Here is a 7,221-nt window from a genome sequence, read left to right on the forward strand (position 1 = left end):
TGGAACAATAACAATAAAAATATTTTATAATAAAACCCATAAAGCATTATTCTTAAGGCAATACGGTCTACTGCAGTGCTTTATATATTTTCTAATATCATAAAAAAAGATTACGATTTGGGTTCAAATCTTCAATGTGTTACATAAAATGAATTTATAGTAAGCACCACTACAGAAACCAATGCCTTACATTTACTAACGATTGATTAAGCTTTTAAAACCAGTAGAAGACCGAACCAGTTTTAATTCTGATGGGTCAAAGGCATTGTAAATTCACTACAAAAAATAATATCCCTGCTTAAATTATTCATTGAGTGAAAAAAGTTGTCTTTTTGAAAGATGTGTCTGTAAATGTTGTAGATTTAGGTTATAGATTTTTCCTTTATGAATTAAAGAGAAGTCTGATCTTAAGACAACAATCCTTTAGTTGGCTACCTAAAAAAATAAAAAAAATCTTACTATCATTTTAGGTCTTGGTAATTGAAAATGTCAGCTTCAAAAGTCATTCCCATTGCGGAAAGTTAAAAGGGTTGTTGGCATTAAAACGACCTTGCATCAGCCTGAATGAAATTAGGTGCATTTGGTTGTTCAGAGAAAATTCTCTGGTCTCTCTTGAAAGCCGGGGATGAACAGCACACAGAGGAATTTTCCTTACTTTTGTTTCTCATGCGAAACGCCTTGATTCTGAAATTGTCTTTAACCACACTGCACAGTAGCTGAAGACTGCGTGTCACATTTTACTTTTTTTCCATAAGGAGAGGTAATGGGGGTCTTTACGACTCTGAGTGAAAATTGAATTTTTTACAACCAACTAAACAGCTTCAGTCAACATATGTTGGTGATCAGGGACAGAGGCTATGAACACATAACCATTTTCAGGATAGCAGCTTTTTGATTGTATATTAACAATGGTCCCATAAGGCATTGGCCTTTCCCCATTGGGAAGTCATGAATACGAGACTATGAAGCATGCACGTCAGATCTTCCTCAATTAATCCACCATTAGCCTGCTTGGGATCCACGACTCACTGGTTTTTGTAACTGTGTGCTGCTCAAATCTAATTATTCTTTCTCTTTCTCCGAGCTAAAGGCAGTCCTGTTCAGAGCTAGCTCGGTAGCTGCTGATTTTTTTTTCCCCACTGCACTTTCTTTTTCTATCTAAGTTTATTTACGGTGGCAAGCAACAACTGGCTCAGAGCAAAGCATTTTATTCCTTTTGTTGAAAATCTGTGTGGCTGTATCTACCTGCAGATCCAGAAGCTGTCTGCTAGTGCCCAGGACTGTGTTGGAGCTGCATCCAGTGTTACGCTCAGGGCATATGGGCAACGCCTGCATACTGCACCGGTATCCTTCCCTGGGTTCATTAGCACAGTAACCCATATAAATCAACTGTGGACCGAGGCAAGGCAACCTTATAATCCAAGGCATATCACAGTCAAACATCAGACGACACCCGGGCTTTGTGCACAGTGGGAGGTTTCCTTTAAACCTGGATTGAAAGGGTAAGCTGCTTCAATAGATGTGGATTTGTGCATATTTCCTCCTTTCTTTTGTAGAATAATAATATTAAAAATGTATGTTTCCGTCTACTGAGCAGCAGATAGCGTAATGCCGATTCCTGTAATCATGTCATTGTCATGTTACTTCACAGAGGATTGCTCGGGATTTTGTCCACTGTACTGTATTAACATATTCATGGCATTCCTTGCAATTAAATGGCAATCACAGGTTTTGCAAGTTGTGTGTTTGCCGTTTTAAAATCGCACGCCGGAGAGAGATTTCATAATGAGGGGAGGAAGGAATAACAGGGAAACTGCGGATTCATTCAGATGTTCATCAGAAAAGGATGCAGCTTAGGGTTTTTTTTTTTTTTTGTTTGTTTGTTCGTTTTGTTTCTCTTGACTGGAATAGTGTGGAAAATTTAACACAGCCATGCAAATAACAGGTAGGGCTGAGGAAAAATCATATACGAAAAAAAAAAAAAAAATGGAAATAGCATTTATTAAGGAAACTTTATATATTTTTTTAATGCAGTTAGAAAATGAAAATGTATTAAATCTATAGTATTAGGTGTACACACTATATATATCATATATATATATATTCTAAAGTAAGACTTAGTTTGTCTTGATTATTAGTATCATTGACAGTAATTTAAAAGGAGATACCATAGCCTGGAGGGGGTATGTCTATGCACTTGGAGGCAGTGGTCTCGTAGGAAATGGTGTTATAGTAAGTAGTTCAGTCTGCTTTAGCAGTGATGCACTCGAGCTTTTGTTGTACTCAGTGCTTCAGTACAGCTGCTGTGCAGGAGCGCGCCTCTTAGGAATGAGCCGTCCACTCGGCATGGTGATGAAACTGGGACTCAGTTTTGGTAAGCTTGGTTTTCCTAAATATTCTAGTTTGTGTCTCAGTAGGCTGCAATAGGTGTTGGATTCTGTATGCTATCATTAGCATGGTTTTTCCTCTTTTTGTCATTGTGGATGCCTGGTGTTGGGAGCTCTTCTCTGCTCAATGTAGAGTATATTTCAGATCTATCTTTCTACCTCAGTTTGTTTCTTCATATATTTGTGTGGGCATGTATGTGTATATATATGCACCTACAACACTGGATACACATTTAATGTACTTAAAAGAGAGGTTGCTGTATATTTAAATGTGTCCTTTATGCTTTGGTTATTCTATCCTTTTTATTTACATTTACTATGTATTTTTTGAGTTTTGGGAAACCTGTAAAATAATGACTTTTGTGAAGATGCCTTCTCTGGGAACATTACTGCACATGCACTGTGAGCTCTAGTGAAGGAACCGATTTGAATATGGCTTTCTTCCAATGGTCAACAATTTATTATGTTCAATTTCAGCACCACTATTAATATATTTATTTATAAACTAACATTTTAAAAATGTTTTCTATAATCTTCAGTGTGGTATAAGTGTATTTTCTTCTGCTTTATCGTGTTATAGAACAGGAAGACACAAAATTGGACATTTACACAATTAAGTGTAATACGAAATGTACTGTTGGGAAAAACTGCATTTTCTTTAACATTTGGAAACGTTTTGCTCTTTTTTTAACATTTAATAGATACTGTACTTTTAAAATAAAATAAATAAAAAACATGTTTTTGAATAATATTTTAGTTTTTGCAACAAATTTTGATTTGCTACATTGTGTTTAACAATATGGGTTTAAGGCCAAATACCAGAAGAGAGAGAAAAATAAAAGATTTGAAAGAATGAAAGAATTGTGAAAACAGTTTAACAAGTGATTAATATTATACAGAAAGTGATAAAATACATGTAGTATCACAGAAATATTTTTTTAAATGACAATAAATAATGTGTATAAAACATTTCTTTATTATTACAAAACTAAATAATATCATACTAATATGCAGTATTCATGTTGACATTAGAAAGTATTTGAAATATAGCTTTAAATCGTACCTTTGTAAAAGATGTACTATTATTTATTATACGAAAATAGAAAAAAGCTAATAAAATAATAATTATATACATTGTACTATAGTTCTGATGCTTCATTTCACAAATTCACATTTCTATTATAAAAATAATACAAATGTGAATTCATTTCTGGTGCTAATGCAATTTTTTTTTAAATGCCATTTTTAGGGGGCAGTTGACAATTAATGGGGTAGGCAATAATCATGTTAAAGCAGGCTTGAAAGGCCGTGGTTTTCACAGTGAACCCTAACCATTTGCCACTTTTACAGGAACGCTCATTACTCTTGGATAGCTGCCAGTGTAACTGAAGAGCCACTGCAACTGGGGGCTGGAGGGATGGGAGTCAGAGAGATGGAAATTCAAAAGACAACAGCCGAAAGGGATCCTTAAAATGCAGATGCTTCAGGTAAGTGCGTGTTCTGGGGTTTCTCTGCCCTGAATCTACCCTTTTTAATTTGCCTGATTTTATAGACTTGGCATATTGTCTAAGACACAAAAAAAAGAAAGAAAAAAGATTGGATTCATGTTACAGCATTTTAGTTTCACTTCAAAATGCATTGTGTTAATTTCTGTTTGCAGAAAAACCATTGATGGGGCCTTGCCTTGTGATTCAAGGCATCTTCAATCAATCTTTTCAAAACTTCACTTTTGCAAAATGGTTGGGGATCATGCAATATCTTTAGATTCATATTGCTTCCTTCTTTAAGACTCTCTTCGGTGACGGGTATTCTTGGGTGGATAATACGGATTACGTTGTTATTGCTTAAGAATACGCGTAGTCGAGGAGAGTACTTTCTTCAGCGACTTCAAGGAACTTAAATGAAATGATCCTAATGTACGGGGCTGCCTGGTTTCTTTATACTGTGGGCAATTACACAGATATGTTCAAACTGATACTGAGGTCCATTTATTAAGTAACCAGACAGAATATAACTTCCAGAACTACAATGATTTCTGTTGTGAAAGTAAAGCAAGGTACCTGTGGTCTCAACTTGCCAACATAGATGATTGCCATTTGCATATTTTTTGTATTTTTTCCTACAATTATCTTGAAATAAATAAATTAACAAATAGATTTGTTTTCTAAAAATAATTTGTGTTTCTATTATCTTCATTACCACAATTGTACCATGTGCTTATATGCTTATTTTTAAGGATACCTACTATTTAAATGCATGACTTTTTTTTTTTTACAAATTTTTGTCATTGTACATTTTAAATTTATAAGGTTTATAAATAAATGGGTATAAATGTTATAGATAGATAAATAGATGGATAGATAGACAGATATAAATACACAGAATACAATGAAGACTCATTGCATCATTCTAATGAAATGCAGATCAATTTTATTTTTCACACTTTTAAAGCCCACATACACTTCACCTCCTACTGTACCTTTCTTTGCAAATTGATTTTTAAATTAGATTTATTGTCCAGATTTTTTGCTCTTAGATTTGCTGCATCACAAAGGCCATGAAACAAAATGTCCACCATACTAGCGACAGCTCAATTTATGCAATGATGAGATGTGTGTTACAGAAGGGAACACAAAAGACCAGGACCCAATACTCAGTGACACTGAATAGTTCCCTCTGTCATTGTGAACTTGATTTCATTTTACTAATGCCTATATTTAAATTTAAAATTTTAGCACATCAAAAGCAATTCTACACCATATCCTTTACCCTGATGTACTTGGAGACGTTCCAATCCTGAAATGCATCCACATTTAAATCTGCAACTTTTAGCAAAGCTTGTGAAATATTCCAAAATTTTTAAAAGCCTGGTTTTTAATTTATTTGATAGTCATTTAAGAGTGAATACCTTTTATTTTCCTTTGCTATCCTCAGACATATTTGTGATCAGCCAAAGATAGATGTACATTAAGTTTACATTAATATTTCTTACATGTGACATAATGTTATATAATTGTATTTTTTCATTAATAGTGGAATATTTATGTGTGCAAGTATTGATTGTATTTCTTCAAATTAACACATTACAAAACATTTACACAATTATTGTATACATTTTATTTTGGATAGCAGATTAAACATTTAATTACTTTACTGTCTTTGTTATTATTTATTTTAGTTAAGCTGAGGTATTGGGCCCAGGTGGAAATACTGTAAATCAACCTTCCTCTTCATTAAAATAAACATAAAAACTAAAGACTATTATAATACACATTTTATTTTACCACTAGAGGACCTTTGCAGACAATGATCAAACCTAGATTTCATTTATTTTAACCTAACAGTATTTCTGAATAACTGCCAGTCATTTCAGTTATATAGTACATGATAAAGCAAACAATACATAGAATGATACATGCATGGAAATATCACACACATATGCATGTATATTTACACACACATGATGGGGTCACCTGGAATGCTCACAAGAAAGGATCCATCAGATTAAACTAGATGTATATGAAATGTATTCACCATCTCAAAACAAAATGTTTTTGCTCATCAAAATCCCCCCCATTAGCAATCACCACCACAGGACTCCTGCCACACAATCGCTAGCTGCCATCATCTATGTCAGTAACCTGTTAAGTTCATCCTGTAACATCTCAGTGTGATTAAGGTCAGACAACTGGGAAGGCCACTGCAAATCAAAACCTGTACTTCTATTCTCTTATTTAAGTAATTCAAGTGTCGTATGACTGTGCGTTAAGGGTCATTCTCAAGTTGACTTCCTGAGGGCATTGCATGACATTGACAAAGTAAATGGTGTTGTGTCTCTAGTTTTCCTATTTGTGCAGCTAAAAAGAAAATCCCAGGCCTTCAAAATGCGATCACTGCCTTACAAAGTAGGCACCACCATTCTGTCAGTCCCCCACTTGTTTCGTATCTCACACACTGCTTCTTCCAAGTGCTTAGAAGTTCAAACATTGTTTCATGTGTCCTTATTCACTCATCTCTATTGCTCTTTTGACCCATCTTTATGGTTTAGTGCCCATTCTAGGCATTTTTGTCAGTGTTTTCATCCGAACAATGGTTCTCGAAAATGCACTTCTCCCCATCATAGCAGTTTATCAAAGACATCTGTTTTTACTGTTTCTTTTGATACGGTGACATTTTAGGTGGCATTTAAATCGGCTCCAAGTCGAGCACCGCTTAGGGAACAATTAGCCCTGAAAGTCTAAATGACAATCAATCTTTGTTTTTGTTTTTTTCCCCATCTTAGAAAATTGTTTGCATAGCTACCAATTTTTCTGCTTCTTATAATAGTGATATGCATTCAGTTGTGAGAACAGATTGTGTGTGTGTGCCCTTACATTGTTCTTCTTTGTGAAGGGTAATTATGCATTTTCAGATGTAATTTACTTACTATACCCTGGTTCTCTAACCTTTTGTGAAGTCTCCTTTAAAAGAACAGGACAGTCAGCTGCAGTTTTTTTCTAGATTGTCACATGGACCTGTATTGACAGTTATGTGCACATCACAGAATCAACCTGTCATTAAATTGGCAGATGGCTATTGAAATATACATATATATTTTTATTTGCAAAGGAGTACTTACCAGTGCTGAACTGTTGAGGTGTTACATCATTTTTTGGCAATTTATTTTTAATCAAAAACAGGAATGGTCTACTTATACTGGGTTCATTCCAGAATTAGATTTCTTAACCCTTTGTTGACTTTTATTCCCTTTTCAGTACCACTCCATAATAATGATGTAGCAAGCAATGTAACAACTTATTTGCATGCTATGTAGGTTAGTATCTATGCTGATCAG

General features: G+C 34.4%; 1 long non-coding RNA gene across 1 annotated transcript; it reads left to right on the plus strand.

The window, feature by feature from the left end:
- The first annotated feature begins 1,042 nt into the window (after nucleotides 1-1,042).
- LOC136714849 (uncharacterized) lies at nucleotides 1,043-4,541 on the plus strand. The gene is made up of 3 exons (XR_010805058.1): nucleotides 1,043-1,502; nucleotides 3,738-3,874; nucleotides 4,048-4,541. It is a non-coding gene; the product is annotated as an uncharacterized LOC136714849 (long non-coding RNA).
- Nucleotides 4,542-7,221: the final 2,680 nt, after the last annotated feature.

This window comes from Amia ocellicauda, chromosome 19, assembly GCF_036373705.1.
Source record: "Amia ocellicauda isolate fAmiCal2 chromosome 19, fAmiCal2.hap1, whole genome shotgun sequence".
Classification (NCBI taxonomy): Eukaryota; Metazoa; Chordata; class Actinopteri; order Amiiformes; family Amiidae; genus Amia; species Amia ocellicauda.